Genomic DNA, 21,615 nt, shown 5'->3' on the forward strand with positions numbered 1-21,615 from the left:
AAAATCAAGTCTCCCCTCTGGCATGCATTGCTCCTGATCCTTCCCAAAGTAGTGAGCATTCCATGGATAAAGATAGCCCGGAGAATTGGAAAAGTGAGAAGTCTGGTCAGGAGGAATTTCTTAAAAGTATTCCGCCCCTTGAAGACATAGGCCCTGTTGTTGAGGAAGGGACTCATGGTGACGCAAGTCACTCCATGGCAATCCCTGTCAGCGAAATGGATGGCAATGAGAGTCTGAGGACCGGCAGTGCGTGTCTGGTTGAGGAAAAGAATCATGGCAAGGTTAAGGAAGGTTAGCGCCACCTGGGACCGCTTTTTTCCTTTTTGTTTTTGCTACTACTCAGATAACCACCTACAGGCATCTTCGCTCACAGTCAGGGTTCAGCACTCATGGCCTGTTGTTTTTGGCTTCCCGTTGGGGAAATGGTGATACACTTACTGGCTGGTTTGCAATGATTTCGAGCTTCTGTTGCCAATGTCTCCTTCTCAGCTAAACACGTCATCCTCTGGGTTTTATATCTGGTTTCTTGCTATATGTAACTGGTCTCCCCAGCTTCTTTTTGTAAGGGGGCAGTTCTGCTGTGTTGAGTGCCCTCAAGCTCTGATATCTGAGGCCTCAACTCTATGTAAAAATATTCTTCTTTTCAGTTAATAGAATTTAGTATTTGCAGAGAAAAAAATATACTAAATTAATAAATTAATTAATATAATAAATTATAATAAATTAATTTATTACTTAATATAATTAATCAATAAATTAATTCATATAATAAATTAATTAATTTATATAATAAATTATTTTTTATTTTATATTAATTTATATAATTAATTAATAAATTAATATGATTAATTAACAAATTAATTAATTATATTTTGTTTGATTAATTAATTAATTAGTTAATCTTATTTAATTTTAATTTGATTTATTATTACATATATTTAATTATTATTATTATTATTATTTGGAACTAAGCTTCTAAAGGTTGAATTGCTTGATTTCTTAAGTTTGTGCAATTAGGGTTTTAATGGTTGCAAAATTGTGATGCTTACAAGGTTAAAGTTGCAGAAAGGAGAAGGGAAGATATTGGTTGCAACTCCTGAGGTAATGCCCAGAAGGAGAGCCACAAAGCCACAATCTCCACCACCCAAAGTTCCAACTCCAGCTGCACTTGAAACTCCTCAAGTTTAGCCTTCAACTGAGATTGAAGAGGCACAAGCAGTACCAATTTCTGACCCTAAATCCATAGCCATTATGTCTGGAGAAAGAGAGTTTGAATGTCCTTCTTCAGAAGAGGAAGAATTCAAGAAATCTGTCTTCACTTTAACTAATATGGTTAAAGTCCTCTATGAAGAGAGGAACACTAGAATGGATGGAGAGAGTTCTAAACCTCCACATGGAGAAGGAAGCTCAGAGGATAAAAAATATGAGAAGAAGGATTCCAAAGGGAATGGTGGGAAGCCACCTCCATCTCCACCATCCTCATCATCTTCCTCATCATCTTCAACAACTCACACAACATCATCTTCCACTACCACCACTGAAAATTGCCCATACTCATTCAAAAACCCCAAAAGAAAATACTCCATTACTTAAATTGGACATAAAATTCGAACTTCACATGTGCAATGGAGAGGTGAATGACAAAAAGTTGGACAATTGGATTCCACAGTTGGAGGTATACTGCGGAATTTAGAACCTTCAAGAAGATGACATAAAAATCCAATTGGCTTCACTGAGGCTAGAAGGAGCTGCATTAGTCTGGTGGGAAGCAAAAACTCAAGAGGAAATGAGAATCCATGGTAAGATATCCATTACTTGGGTTGAATTTGTTTCTGCAATTAAAAGACAGTTTTATCCATTAGCCTATATGCAAAAAGCCATTATGAGTTGGCAGAATTTTATGTAGCTTAAAGGCCAAATAGTCCAAGATTATACACAGGAGTTTAGGAAAAGGGATTTGTTGTTAGCAGTGAATTTGAATTCCCAAGATACACTGTTGAAATATATTGGGGGTTTACATTCCTATTTTAAACATGTTATCATTATGCTTAATCCAAACAATTTAGATGAGGTATGTGTGCAAGACACGCACCTTGAATCTAGAGGAAAGAACATTCAGGAAGAGGGTAGTAAGAGGAAGTCATTCAAGGGCAAGGAGAAAGAGAAGGGTGGAAAATGGAAGGGAAAGAAGAATGCAAGTGTGAAGAAAGAAGGGGAGAAAATCACATGGAATCATTGTTCCAAAGAGGGGCATGATGAAGCCCACTGCTGGAAATTGCATCCCGAATTAAGGCCTAAGAAACAAAAAAATAAGGGGAAAACAAGAGACGACCGCTACCACACAACATGACCTTAGTTCAGATTCTGGTGATGAGACCAAGATTTCAGCCATGGTTACAAAAGGAAAAGAAACTATTGCAAACATTATTTGATAATGGGTCACAATCAAACTTGATTTCAGAAGACTTGGTAAAAAAAAAACTAAACCTTGAAACTGTATCTCATCATAAGCCATATCCATTGGGTTGGATAGTTAACAATGTAAACTTACAGGTTACAAGGAAGTGTTTATGCATTGGTACAAAGAACTTTATGCATTGGTACAAAGTGTTAAGAAATGGAAGCACCATCAACCATTACAGTACTTACAGTCACACTCAAAGTTGCAGGAGTCACGGCATTTCAAATGGATGGGTTTTCTACAACAATTTCATTCTGCCAAATACTGATAAATATTGTTTTTAGCCCCAGCTAGCATTTGGATTACAAAGGATTAGTCTTCATATTTCTGCACTTGTTGCATGAGTTATAATTTTTCTGCAATTCTGACAAATATGCATTGTCAGTTTTGAGTTTATTTTCCTCCATCTTAGCCAATTTTACTGATAATTTATCCTTTTCTGACTGAACAACTAACAGTTCATCGAGAACTCTAGTAAGCTCTTCTTTGGACTCTGAAACTACAGTCCGCTGCTGAAGTTTCAAAAGTGTTTCCATATCCTGCTCCATCTTTTGTATATGTGCATTCTGCTCCACTACTATAGTAAAAAGTTTCTCTTTTTCCAGCTCTATATTTGCAACCTCTTTAGCTTGAGGATGCTCTGATTGCCAAATCCTACGTGAAAGACAGGATGGTGTATGAAGAGGAAATTATGGACTTCTCCAATCATCATTTAGAGGCTCCATCGATCTAGTTTAGCATTGATTTCGGTCATTGTGATGTTTCACAAGATACAAATAAGGTACTCCATCTAGGATCTAGACCACTAGAGGAGACCATTGCAGAGATTCTAAGTGAGTAGGCATAAGAGTTGGGTGAATGAGATGTTTGGATCTTGAGATAGTTGTAGGAAGGGGTGATGGATCCATTTTCTAGTCAAGCCAAGGACCATAAACATAAATGTGATTCACCCATGGCAAGGAGTAATGACCCCAATCTTACAGATCCATCAACCTTGTATACTTGATCAAACAAGGATGGTGGTTTATTACACACAAGGTATGAATAATAACCACATGGAATGAGGTTTGTAATGAGTTTTGATTTCCTCTGTGGTTGTGATATTGGTCGGTGGGATAGTTCTTTTAGTTCTAGTTTTGTGGGAAATATCTTGGATTTGAAGCTTTTCAACAGTAGCCCATCCTTGGATTCCATTTTAAGGCATTAGTCTTAGGAGGGTTCTAGTTAGCCAAAAGGGACATAAATGCATCAAGAAGACATGAGAACCATCAACATGAACTTTGTTGGGCACAGCCCAACTTGGCCAGATTTTGGGCAAGGAAGCCGAATTTTGGGGATAAAGCGCTTCGTATAAAGTGTGAAGTGGACCGCACAACAGAGAAACAGAGCACACAAGGACTGCGCAACAAACTCATCGCATAGTATGGGGACTTTACAGCAAAGCCCCTTCCTTTTTGTAAAAAGCATATAATATTGTAAAAGTTGATGGTTTTGGACCATAGTCCCTTGTATTTTGGAAACCATGGTATTGAACCCATGGTAATGTAGCGATGTAATCCCTCGATGTAATAGTATATATAGGGATGAATAATAAAGGAGGAAGACATCTAAGTATTGATCGAAATCTATGTTTATGGTTGTATTCTATTGATTTATACTTCAAAGAAAGGGGAAAGTCTTTGCAGTTGACTGCGCGGAGGCCTAGGTCTGCAACTTAGTGTGCAGACACCCTATAGCTGTGTGTGCGGGGTAGAACTGTTGTTGTACCAAATTCTCTATTATAAGCAACAGTTCTTGTGGACATAGTCCCACATCAGTATGAACCACGGTAAAATTTGTGTCTCATGTGTTTATTTGCTTAATATCTGCAATTATTTCAGTATTGTGAAGTTTATGGATGCTTATGTTAGTTGTTTTCTCAATGCCTAAATATCTGCTTCTTTATTCTTGATTAACTCTTTTGTTGCTTTAACATCTTTAGGATCATGTCCTAGCTTTATGACCAAATCCTCCAGAGATTTGATTCTATTATCCTTTGCAAATGAGGACATTTTTTCAATCTTTAATTGAGAGTTCATATTATTTAAAGATGATTGTAACTTAGAAACAGTCATGGTTGAGCTGGTGAGTGATGAAAAGATGAGCTCCCCAGTCTGCTTATGTAGATCAATCTGGTCTGTTTCATGTATTTTGTTAGTGTTAATGGAAAAGATGTTTGCTTTAAAGCCATCTAGAACCATCCTTTCTCTGCATCAAATGCAGAAAGTAGTCTATGTTAAGTCGTTGTTGTTTGCTTCCAAAACTCAGAGTAAGTATAAGCCTTCAATGCTTTGTTCTTCATACTTCCTTGTATCTGGAAAAGATACTTTGCTGAGTAGAAACTTGTGAGTTGGTGGACACTGGAGATTGGACATTTGCTTCAACAATAGTTGATTGTATTGTTTCTTCTACTTGAGTAGAAGGAGTAATAGGTGTCCCTGATAAGATTATTGTGGTTGGTTGCTCTATGTTTTCTTCATCTGCAGTTTCATCCTGAATAGTTATTATTTGAGATCTAAACAGAGGACTAATTGGAGAATTTGATTTTTGAGTAGCTTTGTGATATTTCTTCTTTCTTTTAAAAACAATGAACTCTGCATCTGGATTGTCAAAGTCTGTAAGAGACATTGGTTCTCTCTCTTTTCTGCTCCTCTTTATAAATAGGTGTCTACATGGATCACTGAGTGACATGACGAGAGGAAAAAGTCAAGTGGTAGGAGGTAACGATTATGCGGCGGAAAATATGTGGCGGTGGGAATGACACTTGGCAGGAGATGGTTGGCGACAGATATAAGCGTTAGCGAGAGCGGAGGTGGTATTTCGGGGGGTGTCGGTGGTTTGTGGTATTGGGAGGTGACCCCCCAAAATCCTTTAGCATTCGCCATGTATGCTTCGATAGTTTGGGAGGATCAAATCTATCAAGTGTCGAGAGGGATCAAATCTCTCAAGATGCAAACCTTTTTTTGAGTGCAAAACTTAAGGACAGTTTTGCACCTAAAAAGATTTGATTCCCTTTGGATCTTGAGTTAAAATCGATCTATGTTAGTTTTGAATAACCCATTATGAAAATATGAGTAAAGCGCAAGGTCTTCAATTGCCATCCATTATTTAAGAAAGGCAAACTTCAACAAACAAAGGTTATTTTTCGAGCATCTGAAGTGTCTATTTTGGTCTTTCCTTCCCTTCACTATTTCCTCTCAATTGGTAATCATCCAACCTTCTCATTTAAGAGTCTTTTTGCAAGTTAAGGTTGATTCATGACTACAATCTTTTTTCTCTTCAAGTATCTTTTTCCAATTTATATCATCCACAAGAGCCCCATCCCATTCCTTATTATGAACTTTTATTTCTTATTATGATATTGTATTCCTTATTTTGAACTTTTCTTATTATTCCTTAGATATTATGAACTTTTACTTAAACATTTGCATATTTTTTAAAGGTTCCACATAGAATTAGTTGGAGTTCATAGCTATTGTGATCTTTTGACTTTGAATTTTAAGCTTAAAATTGCAAGTTTGTAACTACTTTCATCGCTATGTGTTCAAATGCAATTATCCTTTCAAGTTCTCTATAAATGCGGCCAATATTTATTTTATCCATCCAAAAGTGTGATGCTTTACTTTCTATTATGCCAAAAAATGATGCCTAATGAATATGCAACATTTATTTATATTTATGTGAATGTTGTATTAAATCATTATTAATACTCATTTTATATAAACATGATCTTGTATTAGGCATTTTCTATCTGCAATTTTGTCCTTTTCTTTAATATAAAAGAAGGGTGTCACCTCTATGCAAGCGAGGGGAGGATTTTTCCCTCAAATGTTGTCTTCGAGAGTTTGACCATTTCCAACAAACTTATTGGATGAACTTTACTCCTATATCATGCAATTGTTTGTTGTCATATGTGAGGTGTGACTAAGAAAGAATGTGGACTTTAAGGTTGGATCCTTAATAATAATAAAAAGAATGTGAGCACTACCTTGCTTGGTTAATGGAAACACCTTGGTAATTTAGTTTGAACAACTTGCATGGTTTTCTTCTCTTACATATAAATCTTGCAATCTCCCCCCTTGACCTTGGCCTCAACTTATACTCCTCCATATGACCCCCTTCCCATGGTTGAAGAGTTAAGTGGCAAAGCATGGAAGTTTATGTATCTTAATGTCGATACTATAAGCCTTTATGTATTGGCACTATTTCATAAAAAAGCTTTTTTAATCAAAATTTCACTTAAAATTTTATGAACTAAAATTGTTCTACAATTCTCTACCTTTCTTATTCAACTTGTATTTGATCAAAATTCATCATTGGATTTCATTGACTTAAGTGGTGAAGTTGAAATCAACCAAGAGAAATTATAAATCATTCACAAAGCATCTTAAGGATTGCATGAGATTGCTTAATTGTTTTCTTAATAGTGATTTTACATTTTCTTTTATATTTTGCAAGACTTCAATGTAGTATATGTGAAATGCTAGTAGCATTTTAAAACTGAAACGCTGATCAAAATCAAAAACCAAGTTACTTAATATCAACTCTATCAAGAAGTAAGAATGTGACAATTGAGACTGACAAAATAGATTTGATATCAAGTAGGATCATTGAGCCAAAGCAACCATCTCCAAGAGAATCTTTTTCATAATTTAGCCATGCCATGTTCTATGATCAGCGAATGTTCAATGTGTAAAATATAAATTGTGTACATGTAACTTTATTATGATACTAAATAAACTATTTGAGCTTTAAACTATCTTAATGTATGTATAAAGGTTCACATTTTCCTATTTTATTTTACATACCTTCATTTTTATGCTTCTCATGTATATAAATGTGTGATAATAATTTATCATAGAACAAAAACTCAGTGCGAATTTTTTAGTTTTTTATTGATCAAGTTTTATATCTCACTTTTCCTCAAGCATTTCTAGTCTAATTTATACATTTTTCATACAATTCATATTTACAATGCTCAAAAGACTGCATATTACAAACTTGTACACAAATTCAACAATTATTACATAAATGACATTTTGTTGATACCATATATTCTATTTCTAATTGTAACTCTTCTTACTAGCCATCCAAAAACCACTCGACAATGACGTATGATATGTATTACCAACTTGTAATGAAGCCTTGAGAAAAACTAACTCAAATGGTAGTCCTTCAAAATTATTTACCTCGGTATGCGCAATTTCTCCTCTTTTTTAAAAACTACAAAAACAACGATGAACAAATTCAATTTGCCTTACATCCAAAGCAAATTGATGTTGTAACATTTACAAACAACAAGTCACTTCAAAATCCTTTTAGACAAGGGTTTCATCCCTTCATGGAGTCACCAAGTTAACTTCTCGTTCATATTTTGTGCATTGGACTTCGTTGTTGCTTATGCAGTTATGACTATGGTAAAATTAGGGCCTTGATGCTTCGACATGCCTTATCATCCAAATATATAGTTTACCATTACATGTGCCTTATGATCACATTGGCCTTCATAATTTCATTGCGCAAATTCATTAGCCATGCACAAATAAAAATCCCCTTCATAAGTCTACAACCTACATCTTGCAATTAATTCCAAAAGTCCTTAAAGTGACCTCTCAATATCTCTACATGTGAACCTACACCAAACGTAAAAAGTGACAAAAGCATTCTTCAAGAAAAAGGACCTTAAAAATTTGCATGCTTAAATTTACCACCCATATGTAGCTAGGAATCATTGAAATATGTTATTTTGTTTTCTTCTTTGAGAATGATCTTAACTACAAAAGCATTCCACTATAATTTAAAAGCAAAGAGTTGATTACACTACTACAATTTAATAGTAAAGAATTATCTTACTTTATTTGTAAGACACAATTAAATATTTAAATTTATCATTCAAACCAGCCATGCTCAGCAAGGAATCATTGAAATATAATCTTTCGCTTGCATCCTTGTGAATGATCGTAACTACAAAATCATTCCACTAAATTTTAATTGCAAAGAGTTGATTTGAAAGACTACTATAAATATAGTTTACACTTAAAATTTTGATATTCCATCTTATATAAGAAAAAAGAAAAATTGGGCTCTGATGTTCTTCAATGTGTGTATAAATATAGTTTACACAATTTTGTATCACATATTATGTTATGAAACCAGCGCAAGAAAAGATAGAAAAGATAGATCAACGCCTTAGAATTCAGCCTCTTTGAGGAGGCGACCTCCTTTACATTACATAAATGAACAATTCTTGGATGATTCAAATGACAAAACCTCCTTTATATATATAGGAGTCTAAGGAGTCACAATATAATCGAGTCGACCTAACAATAATAATATAAAGCCACAAAAATAACAATAGAGGGATTCTATGGGGCACAGTAATAACAATATGGGGGCAATAGGGGCACAACAATATTAATAAGGGGTATAACTACAATAGTAATTGGGTAATCACTAGTATTATAGGGACCCAACATGCCCCTCTCCTTCAAAAAAGTGTTGTCCTCAACGCTTGAGTAGTACTGGATACTTCTGCATAAAATTCTCATCCTCCCATGTGGAATCTTCAGCGGATAAGTTCTTCCACTTGATAAGATACTCTGAAATTGAACGATTTCGTAGCTGTCGAGTTCTTGTTTCTGTGACTGCTTCCGGTTCCAATATAATTTTCCTTCCTCGTCAAATTCTGGCAATATTGTTTGAACTGGGATCTTGTCGCCTATAACCTTCTTTATGAAGAAATTTCTGTTTTCCCACCCCGGTTTTCAGTTTCTCCTTATTTCATGTAGTTAAATGCCCATTCCCATAACCATACATTTAACAGACTGAAAAAAAAAAAAAAAAAAAAAAAAAAAAAAAAAAAAAAAAAAAAAAAAAAAAAATTGCTGAAAAACACAAATTCTGGAAAATTTTCAGAATGCTGGAAATTGCAGAATTAAAAATCAGCAATCAAAAACAGTGATTAAAACACATTAAAACACTGATATTTTTGGTCAACTTGACCCTGGAAAAACCCCCTACAACTCTTGCGGAAAACCAGTTTGAGAGCTCTTCTTTATTTCTGAAAATTGCCTTTTTACAGTGAGAATTATTCAGCAAAAAATCAGCAAGCAAATTTACAACTTATCTCATTTCCCGTGCCTCACAGCAATCTGGAAATTACAGCAAACAGGACAGCAATAAATGCTGTACGGCCTCCGTTTTGTGTGCAAAAAAATCAGCAAACTGCTCCTCGATTTTTGTGCAAAAATCTGTCTTTCACTATGTGTTGAATCAGCTGTACAAATCTGCTCAACTGCTGCCTTGGAATGTGTGCCAAGCTGCTGTCTCCTCCTCCCTGCTCAGAAATCTCTCTTGCTCTCTTGCTCTCCTTCTCCCAATCTGCTCATGAAAGAATGAATGACATTTTCCTCATTTTCCTCCTTTAATATAACTCCAAGTGACTTTTGGGTGATCAAAGTGACTTTTGGGTGATCTCTAAATCCAATGGCTGAAATAGATTTAGATCAATGGCTGAGATTAAATGCTCATTTAAATCTCACTTTCTATTTTTTAATTCACCCCACTTTAATAAAGACCCACTTAGTCATTTATTTCCAAAGTCACTTTTCCTTTCTAATTTTTCATTGACTTTATAAAAGTCACTTTAAAATTAGACTTAATAACTTTATCACTTAAAGTCACTTTTAAATTAGATTTAACTTTATAAAATTATAAAGTCACTTTAGGAGAAAAATTAAATTCTTTTGGACACTTTTCCCTAGACCAAAGATCAAAGCCTAAGAGAACCACCTGTCCTCCGGTACCAAATTTCAACACTTTAAACATGAAACATGGAAAACTGGGTGTAATCGAGAAGCTGCAGGAAGCTCCAATTTGTATGCCATAGTACCAATCTTTTGCAACACCTTGTACGGACCATAATACTTTGGTGATGGTTGATACCCATGATGTGATGGATGATGGTTGATACCCATAAAGTGCCATAAATGGGGTAATTTTTGTTGTTGTATGGAAGGAAATGTTATACCACCATTCAGCCAGAGGCAACCATTTGACCCATTGTGTCTGTTTATCAGATACAAAGCAACGAAGATATCCTTCCAAACATTAGTTTACTATCTTAGTTTGCCCATCAGATTGAGGATGATAAGATGAGCTATGAGCTAACTAAATACCAAGACAAGAAAATAATTGTCCAAAAATTTCCAGTTGAAAATGGGATCTCTGTCACTTACAATAATCTTTGGGTTTCCATGTAGCTTTTGAATTGTTTCCATAAATGCAGTAGAGACTGTACTGGCTTTAAATGGATGTGATAATGCACAAAAGTGTGCATACTTGGTAAGTCTGTCAACTACCACCATGATGACACTTTTTCCCTCAGACTTGGGTAAAACTGTGATAAAATCCATTGAAACCTCCTCCCAACGTTCGCTTGGAATGGATAAAGGTTGTAATAGACCCGGTGTCTTAATTGTTTCAACTTTATTTTGTTGGCAAACCAAACATTCAGCCACAAACTTTTGAATATCTGATTTAAGGCCATCCCAAAAAATTCCTTCTTAACCCTGTGGTAAGTTTATAAAAAATCCTGAGTGCCCTCCTAAGGGAGAAGTGTGCAATTCCATAAGAATATTTTGTTTTAGCTAGGAATTCTTACAGAGGTATAAGCGATCTTTGTACCATAACGAATCATTTTGCCAGCTAAATGTACTAGACATACTGGAATCTTGTTGTAACTTTCGAATAAGTGCCCACGCTTCTTCGTCATTCTTCCATTCCTCCCTTGCTTCCTTTATCCAATCTGGTTGGATAATAGAAATGGCGAACAACAATGCTTCCACATCCTCATCCTTTCTTGAGAGTGCATCTGCCACCACATTTTGCTTCCCTTTTTTGTAGATGATTTCAAAGTCATAACCCAACATCTTTGTGACCCACTTTTGTTGCTCTTCAGAGGATAATCTTTGTTGTAAAAAGTATTTAAGGCTATCATGATCCGTTTTTACCTTGAAGTGTCTACCCATTAGGTAGGGTCGTCATTTCTTAAGTGCATGGAATATTGCCAACATTTCCTTCTCATAAATAGCTTTGCTTAAAAACTTTCCCTTGATTGGACGACTTTCAAAAGCAATAGGTCTTTCATCTTGCATTAGAACAGCACCAATTCCATTTCCTGAAGCATCACATTCCACAATAAAGGTTCTTGTGAAGTCCGGTGTAGTTAAGACCAGTGCTTGGCACATTGCCTCTTTAAGATGTTCAAAGGCCTTTGTTGCTTCCGGAGTCCATGAAAATGCATCTTTCTTCAATAATGTTGTTAGAGGTGTTGTTATTTTCCCATAATTCTTAACAAACTTGCGATAATAACCTGTCAACCCGAGAAATCCTCGCAAATGCTTTATGGATGTGGGGATTTTCCATTCCTTAATGGGTTTAATTTTGCTAGGGTCTACCTTAACTCCTTCATGAGACACAACATGACCCAAATATTCCACCTCCTGGACTCCAAAGAAACATTTGGATCTTTTTGCATATAATTGTTTCTCCTTCAATAGTTGTAGCACCTTGTCAACATGTTCAACATGATCCTTCCAAGACTTGTTGTAGATTAGTATATCATCAAAAAATACAAACACACATTTTCTAAGGAATGGTTTGAAAATTGAATTCATCAAACCTTGAAATGTTGAAGGTGCATTGGTAAGGCCAAAAGGCATGACCAAAAATTCATGATGACCCTCATGAGTTCTAAACGTTGTTTTCGAAATGTCTTCAGTCTTCATTCTGACTTGATGATATCCTGAACGAAGACCCAACTTGGTGAAATAAATTGATCCATGCAATTCATCCAGTAATTCATCAATGACAGGAATGGGGAACTTATCTTTAATAGTGAGCTTGTTGAGCTCCCTATACTTCGGACACGTGTGCCATGATCCATCCTTCTTGTGCACCAATACTACTGGAGCAGAGAAAGAACTTTGACTTGGTTGAATTATACCAGCCTCTAGCATTTCTGCAACCATACGTTCAATTTCACTATTTTGGACATAGGGATATCTATACGGCCTGATGTTCGGAGGAACACTTCCTGGAATTAGATGAATAGCATGATCATGATCACGCATAGGTGGGAGACCTTTGGGAGTCTCAAATACCTTGGAATGATTGTCCAGGACTTTTTGGAGATCTGGAGAAATAGATGATTCCGATGTGGAAACATCTAGCGAGCATAATTGTGCAATTACACCTCTTTGCTCCTTTTTTAGAAGTTTTGCCATCCTTATTGTGCACCAATACTACTGGAGTAGAGAAAGAACTTTGACTTGGTTGAATTATACCAGCCTCTAGCATTTCTGCAACCATACGTTCAATTTCACTCTATTAGACATAGGGATATCTGTACGGCTTGATGTTCAGAGGAACACTTCCTGGAATCAGATGAATAGCATGATCATGATCACGCACAGGTGGGAGACCTTTGGGAGTCTCAAATACCTTGGAATGATTGTCCAGGACTTTTTGGAGATATGGAGAAATAGATGATTCCGATGTGGAAACATCTAGCGAGCATAATTGTGCAATTACACCTCTTTGCTCCTTTTTTAGAAGCTTTGTCATACTATTAGAGCTGATTATCTTTCATGGTTTCCCTATAATACCCCTTAATTCAACTTCATTTTCTTCCGTGGAAAATGTGATGAAAAGTTCTTGAAAATTAAAAGCTATTGTACCCAGGGATTGTAGCCATTGGACTCCTAGTACAACATCAACACCTCCCATTGGAATGGAAAGCATTGGGCTAGTCAATACATATTCTCCCATGGATAGCTTGATATTATGGCACTGGATATAGGAAGCAATTCAATTCTTTTGCTACCTTACAATGAATAAAATTGTGGGTGCTTCCTGAATCAATCAACATTATTACCTTTTTCTTCTTAATTTGTCCTTCTATCTTGATGGTTTGAGGAGTGGTAATTCCCGCCAATGCATTACAAGATATGGTCGGATTTATTTGTTCTTCATCTAGGCTTTGTTCTTGGAGTATATCCTCTTCTTTGACCTTTCTTGCTCATTTTCTTCTTCCTCTTCATACTCTATGTAGAATAATTTCTTCTCAGCACACTTATGACCTTTAGTGTATTTGCTATCACAACGGTAACAAAGCCCTTTTGCTCTTTTTTCTTCCAATTGTTGTGGTGTCAACCTTATAGGTTGTGGAAGACTAGAGGCAACAACACTTCCGTCTTTATAGTTGTGAGTGGTATGCTTCCTGGTTGCCATAATTTTGCTTTCCATTTTTCTTGCTAACCTGAATGCTTTCTCTAATGAATCAGGTTCCCAAAGACGAACATCATGTTGGATATTATCCTTTAAAGACCCTATAAACACCTCAATCATATGCTTCTCTGGAATATCTTTTACCCTTATGTTCAATTTTTGGAACTCCTCAATGTGCTCCATTATTGAACCCTTTTGTTTGAGACTTATCAATTGGCTAAAAAAAGTGTTGTTTTTTGTATCCTCATAATGTGCTATCAATTCTTCCGTAAAAATTGTCCAAGTGATAAATGGTTTACGAGAGCAAAGTCATTGATACCATACAAACTGATTTGGTTCCAAATATAAAGTTGTCATACGTACCTTTTATGTGTTTTGCACATTATTGATATCGAAGAATTGCTCCATCTGTAATATCCATGTGGCAAGATCCTTGCCATCAAACTTCTTCATATCGATTTTTGGAATATGGTGAGTCTTTGATCCAACATTAGCGTCTATGGAATCATGATTAACATTTCTTTTGTTTTCATCATGAGTTTCCTTTAGTACCCTTTCACCCTTAGGGACCATTTCTTGTAGCAACTTATTCATATTTATCTTCAATTCGTCCATGTCTGTCTTCAAATCTATCTTCAAATCATCCATCTTAGCTTCCACGTCAATCATCTTAGCTTCTACGCCTTTCTTTAAACAGTCCATCTTAGCTTCTACACCTTTCTTTAAACCATCCATCTTAGCTTCTACATCTTTCTTTAAACCATCCATCTTAGATTCTGTTCCTTTTTGTGCAAGGGACAGTTGTTGCACTTGGTCTTATAATTTTGATCATGTTGCATTTCTTCCTCTTCTTCATGAGTCATGCTAGAGCTTTCAGGTTCCTTACTAGGTGTTTGCATTTTCTTTCCTCGGGGCATCAGTGAACGATAATAATGCTCTACTATGCTCTTTGAATTTCTTCAAAATAAATTTTCAAACCAAGCTTAAGCAAAAATTTAAGAAAATCTACACACATTTTTTCACTTTGTAGGAGCTCGATATTGCCTCTAATGTGTCTCTGTACTTTCCAATCATCTAGTTCTGAATTTGTGAGTTGTAGTAGCCCTTTGTGTCGTCTTTCCAATGCCACAAGTCTGACCCAAATTGGATTCTCCAAGGAAGTGTTATGTGAAATCTCCCACAATGACTTGCTTATATACTAGTTCAGTAGAGCGAACTTGTACGACGAGCCACGAGTCACTGTTTCAACCTTTGGATCTGAAACATGCATACAAGAAACTACATTTCGTCCTCTTTATGTACCTTCTTACGAAATTTCAATCTGATCCCCAGAGAGAAAGTTATGATGATTTTCCCCAGGTCACCTGTTTTGAATGTAATTCAGGAGTCTGCAAAAAGACCAACTTCCTCAGATCATATCTCCGCAAATATCGTGCGAAAAGCTCTGAAATTCAGACCCAAGGTTCAGCGTGATTTATTCTCAAATGGGTTTTTTTTGCGACTTTTGAAACGTCACAAAAAAAGTTATAGTGAAAATGCCACGATGACATGTTTGGAGCAGCGAAACCCTAGAATCCAAAGCTCTGATATCGAATGTTATGAAACCAGCTCAAGAAAATATAGAAAAGATATATCAATGCCTTAGAGTTCAGCCTCTTCGAGGAGGCAACCTCATTTACATTACATAAATGAACAATTCTTAAATGATTCAAATGACAAAACCTCATTTCTATATATAGGAGTCTAAGGAGTCACAATATAATCCAACCGACCTAACAATAATAATATAAAGCCACAAAAATAACAATAGAGGAATTCTATGGAGCACAATAATAACAATATGGGGGCAATAGAGGCACAACAATATTAATAAGGGGTATAACTACAATAGTAATTGGGTAATCACTAGTATTATAGGGACCCAACATATTATATTAAATAAGGATTTTTGCTTTCAAGTTCACACACTTTGTATATAAGTTTCCTTTTGCCTATTTAATTTTATCTCATTGAAGAGAATTTATCTTGGACTAAAAACACCTAGAGTTCTATAAAGAGTTCTTTCTCTAATAATTTTTTGTAACATATTAATTATACCATCTAGCTCTTCTCTACTTACAACATTGAGACTTTTCTACATATTATGGACATATATACAAGTTTAAGGACACTCCTATAAATAACCTTTATGTCAATACTCATGTATTTCATTTGTAGATCATAATTCCTCACTAGTCATCTAGAAACCAATCAAAATAGGAGGGTTGATATGTTTTACCAACTTGTAGTCAATCCTTGGGAAAAAGCATCGAGGAATAGCCTTCCAAATTTCTCTTCCTTTGAACGCAAAATTCATCCCTTGTTCCAAGTCTTGCTTTTTTAAAATAATAGATAACACTAGTGAATTCCTCCAATTTGTCCTACACCCACATTAAATCATTAGTTTACTCCATTTTTATTCTCCTAGCGTAAGATAACTTCATTTTAACTTGCATAGCTAAGAGTTGATAATACGTAAGCTTTACTATGTCCCAATGCCCTACCAATGAAATGAGATTTTCCCAATGACCATGACTTGTAATTTCCCCCCAACTTCCTTAATTTCTTCACGAAAAATGCCTACTACAAACAATTTAAAATTACTATTAAAATTCGTTCACAAGCTTCCAACCTACAATTAACAGTAAAGGTTCTCAATACAAACATTGAACGCCTATATGAAATGCAAAAGATAATACAAACATCTTCAAAATTGTATGTTTGCTTTAATATATGTTATAGCAAGGAGTCAACATACATTATTTTTCTCGGTCTTCTTCTAAATAAGTTAACTACAAAACAGTGATTCTTTACCACAATTTTACACTGAAGGACAATTGATTCCCAAAACAAATTTCCTTCAAATATAATATTCTAAAAGATATTATAAAAATAGGATATATAATAAAAATAAAAATAAAATTAAACTAACATGTGATACATATCACAAAATGTCTTATTTCAATATGACACGAAATTTTGCCAAGAAAATTCGTTCGTTACAACCTTCAAAAAAGCACATAAAAAAGCCATATCTAATAATGCCCTCTCATGGACACAAATGGCATAGCTAGAAACCTGCTTTGGGTTTTATGATCAACAAATTTTAGAGATTGTGCTCCATGTACTTAGCTCATTGTGATTTAAAAGCAACTTAGAGGGTTCATCTTGAGATTATAGCATTATCACGTGTCTTTGGTGGAACACGAGAACCATCTACTTTCAACAAAAAGCGAAGAGACATGGGATTGGATTGGACAATCACCCTCAATGCCATTCACTTTGGGGTCACCTTGCAACAAACCTTCAACATTTCATTGAGTTGCTTGTATATTTGGAAATGAAAGTGTCCAATAATCTGAATGCCCCCTGAACCTCATCCAACTAAGTCATAACATCATCTCAACAAGTTGAGTAAGGCTTCACCAACAACACCATCAAGTAAAAGACAATAAGCAAACCCTAAAAGTGAACAAATCTACAATAAGATGACCTTCAAACCAATTCGTGCAAATAAACAATAAAATATCCATCATCTCAAAAAGATGATACTTAAAAAAGCAATAAAATATCCATCTCAAAAAGAGCTTACTTAGAAGAATAACCATGATAATTGGAATTTTGTTAAAATGTGGAAGCACCTCAAAGTTGAATAATAATGATTACAACTCCTACATTTATGAAACCATGCATATAATCTTTTTAATGATGCGAAAAACGTTAAATCTTTTATTATTATTTATGGTTATTTTAATGACAATGTGTGGTTATTGTTTAGACTTGTGTTGATGAGGATGTTTGTTCCAATAACCATGCATATAATATTTTTAATGATGCGAAAAACGTTAAATCTTTTATTATTATTTATGGTTATTTTAATGACAATGTGTGGTTATTGTTTAGACTTGTGTTGATGAGGATGTTTGTTCCAATCTTTATTGTTTAATTTTATTTTCTTTGTAACTTGGTATTATTACATTATATTTTATACTTCATATTTTCTTTGTAACTTGGTATTATTACATTATATTTTTGTATGACAGTACTAAATTGGTTTTATTTATAATAGTTTCTTAACTAAGCATTCAATGCAATTAATTTATACGATTAAAAACAAAAACAATAATTAAATGACACTCAAAATATTTTTTCACTCGTCATCGTCATCCCACCCCTCCTTGACACAAATGATTATGTCCCCACCCTACTTAAAACGAGAATGAACCAAAGAAAAAACAGAGCCTTCGCTATATAACATTTACAATATTTATTCACTCCTCCCCACCCCTCTCATAATGATGAAGGTGAACTAAAATATAATATATTTAGCAACAATAGTTGGCACTCATTGCAACAGGAAAGCTTGTGAACAATCTATCATTAGAGTGAATATAATTATAGTGAACATAGATCCTAAATGATGTAATGGATCAAATCTCTCAAGATGCTAAAAGATTTGAAAGATTTGAACCCAAAGAGATTGATCCCTTTCAAAACTTCCTAAATACAGAGCTAAGATCAATCTATTCCGGTTCTTAATAAAAAAAGTATAACCATGGAAAGCAATGAGCAAAATTTTTTAGGACAATATCTCCATTTACTATAGATGAACGTTACCCTATCAACATCAAGGCAGACAAACTACTGGCATTTTGTATTCCAATATCCTACCCACAAACCCGGCTAGTTTACCCTACCCTAGAGGAATACAACCCCAATAAGGAAATATTACCATCCCCGCTTTACAGCCCTCAGACGCAAATGTAAATCCTATAATGGAAACTAGATCCCGATAAAGAACAAAGCCATAAGGAGATCAATAAACATGTCATGAACAAGATCCATACTAATCTGAGTTTCTTCCTTCAAAGGCAGATGTATTGAGAGAGTTCCAGTTTAGAAAATCATGTATTAGAAGTGCCAAAAGCTATTTTGATTCTTAGCCTTGATATATCATGTTAAGAAAGGTAGTCACATACCTGTTTCATTATGTGCATGACCTCATAATTGCTTATCGCTCATAAACATCTCTTGGCAACACATACCTGGTTCATAATGTGCGTGATCTCATAATGCGTATCGCTTATAAACATCTTTTGGCATCGCTTGTAGTTTAACGAGGTCCAATTGTTTAAAATAATATTAACCTTCCTTTCTTGATCTCCTAATGCATATCGCTTATAAACATCTTGTTTAACGAGGTCCAGTTGCTTAATGATATTAATCTTCCCAAGTTAGTTGAGAGAATTGAAATTAGTTCCCAAGTTAGTTCCCCATCCCGAGCTCAAGTGTTTCACTTTCTTCTATCGATACATTAAAAGGCAATAATAGCAAAGAGCGGTCAGAAGAAACTTACTAAAATTGAAAAGGTGCTTTGAATTTGACAAGTACGTTTCCTTATTGGCAACTTGACCATAGATGTAAACCATGAACTTTACCATACATATAAACCATATTTATGTAAGGACATCTAGGAGAGTCAATTGGGTGTAGCTTAAGAGTAGTTGAAAGAAAAAATTGACACCCTCTCCACCTAAGTTCAAAATCTTACAATTGTGAATGAGTTATATATGATCTATTCACAATTTGTTTACCTATCATATGTCCTGAAGAATAGAAAATTTACCGCAAATATCATCTTCGAAATGAAGAAAGGCTTCACAATTTCCCACTTTGATATTTTTACAATTCAATTAAAACCAAAAGAAAAAAAACATATACCCGTAATATCATCTTCGAAATGAGAGAAAGGCTACACAGTGATGGCACATCAAGGTGTATAACATGTAAATAGTTGGTCATTGCAAACGGTTCGCATTATTATTAGACTCTCAATATTATACTATTATGTTTGAGTGCTTCGTCCATGATCTAAGGGTGGAACTATTTTCTACTAAATAAGAGAAATGATTGTGTAATGATTATCAATGATCAGAATAAAATAACATATTTGCAGTAGAAAGGTTTCCTGACCAAAAATATCATGGACGATGCATTTTAGATAAGATTCATGATTTCATATTTATAAATCAAAATGTCATATGGCAAATGTGGGTAACTAAGAGTGTCCTCACCAAAAAACCACCATCAATCAATTGGATCATTGTTTTGACATGCATCAACCAAAGATTCCATTTGTTGCAATTCATTGAGATAACGAGAAATTAAACGGAACCAACACAAACCCTGATCCTGCAATTAAAAAAAATAACCATCACTAGGGAAGTGGAACATTGCAAAGACGATAGTACCCAAGATAAGTGCAACCCTGAAAAGAGAAAACAAATAACCATCACTAGGGAAGTGGAACATTGCAAAGAAGATAGTACCCAAGATAAGTGCAACCCTGAAAAGAGAAAACAACCCAAGAACAAGTGCAGCAGGGAGAGAAATTTAAAGTGATGCCATTATCCAAATCACTTTATTGAGAACAAATGAATCACTTGAATGAAAAATATAGATGAGTGGCTATATAAATAGCCCACTCAAAGGTTAGGGCACTTCACCCATAGTTTTGATCCTACGTGTACAATGCCAGCCTTAACAATAATGATACAACGTAAGATCAGCCATACCCAAAAATGATGATTACACCCCTATTTTCAACAAAACAGGGGCAAACATACCTCGTGAGTGTGAAAATTGGACAAGTCGAGAACATATGCAGGATGCTTCATATGTTGAATCGTTCATTGGATTCATGAATCCTTTCATGTTTCTCTCTATTCTGGAAAAGAGGCCTCCTTGTTTGTTGTCAAAATTGGGATGGAAAAAGTTCAAAAATCGGAAAATCTGCAAATGAATAAAAAACACTTGAATGGGTTGCTTTGATCTTTTGATGTTTGTTGACCACCCTAAAATGTTCTGCTTAAATCCTGCTCATGAAATCCCCTTTTGACTCCTCGTTTGTTCTTGAAGGAAAGAATTAAATTTAATCTGCAAAAGTAAATGGGCACAACAGAAGAACAATGGGGTTTGACATTGGGGACTGACATTATTTTTTGAAAACACGGATTTTGGTTCTAATCCTTAGGGGACAACCACAAACTACCAAGGGGGCATCCCCAGATAGACTAGGGACCATCCCTGAAAAACGAAAATACATCTTAACAAGTCATAACATGGACAGCCATAGTTAACGTTCAGTTATCTTATATAGTTGAAACTTGAAATACAAAATTATTCAACTTCTATATAAACTTTTGTACTAATGAATTTATTGGGCTTTGTAGTGTACAAATTCATTTACAAAAACACTTGACTGTTTTCTTCCTAACCACTGAAGCTTATAATTATTTTACGTGGGTATCTACAAGCACAGCCACATAAAACATGGTTTGTTGGGTCTACACCATTCAGTAATGCAAAGAGTGAAAATCAACAAAGTGGAAATGAAACACAGAAACGCAGGAAAACAAAGCCCAATAATGGAGACAGGAGAGCTTTTGTTTTTAATTATTGTGTTATTTTCTGTTTGAAATGGACTTCCCTCGACAATCCACTGAACCATCAGCATACTACTGTAGTTGGCTCCCTTTTACACTAATTGATTAAAATGATAGTTTCTCCCACTTACATTTGTAATAAAAATAAAATATTAAATGCAGTGTGATTGGACCAGAAATTTATAGGGGTATAGCACAGTAGTAGATCACAATAAGTGCAATTAAGGAGTCACTTTAAGACCCCAATCAACATCAACAATCACACATAATGTTGAATGTTAGACTCTATTCTAAACACACGTGCATGCCTCTAGTGTGATTAACCAGCTCTTGAGATTTTAC

This window comes from Pinus tabuliformis, chromosome J (assembly GCF_031772625.1).
Source record: "Pinus tabuliformis cultivar Carrire ecotype Pingquan chromosome J, CPIR1, whole genome shotgun sequence".
NCBI classification, from domain to species: Eukaryota; Viridiplantae; Streptophyta; class Pinopsida; order Pinales; family Pinaceae; genus Pinus; species Pinus tabuliformis.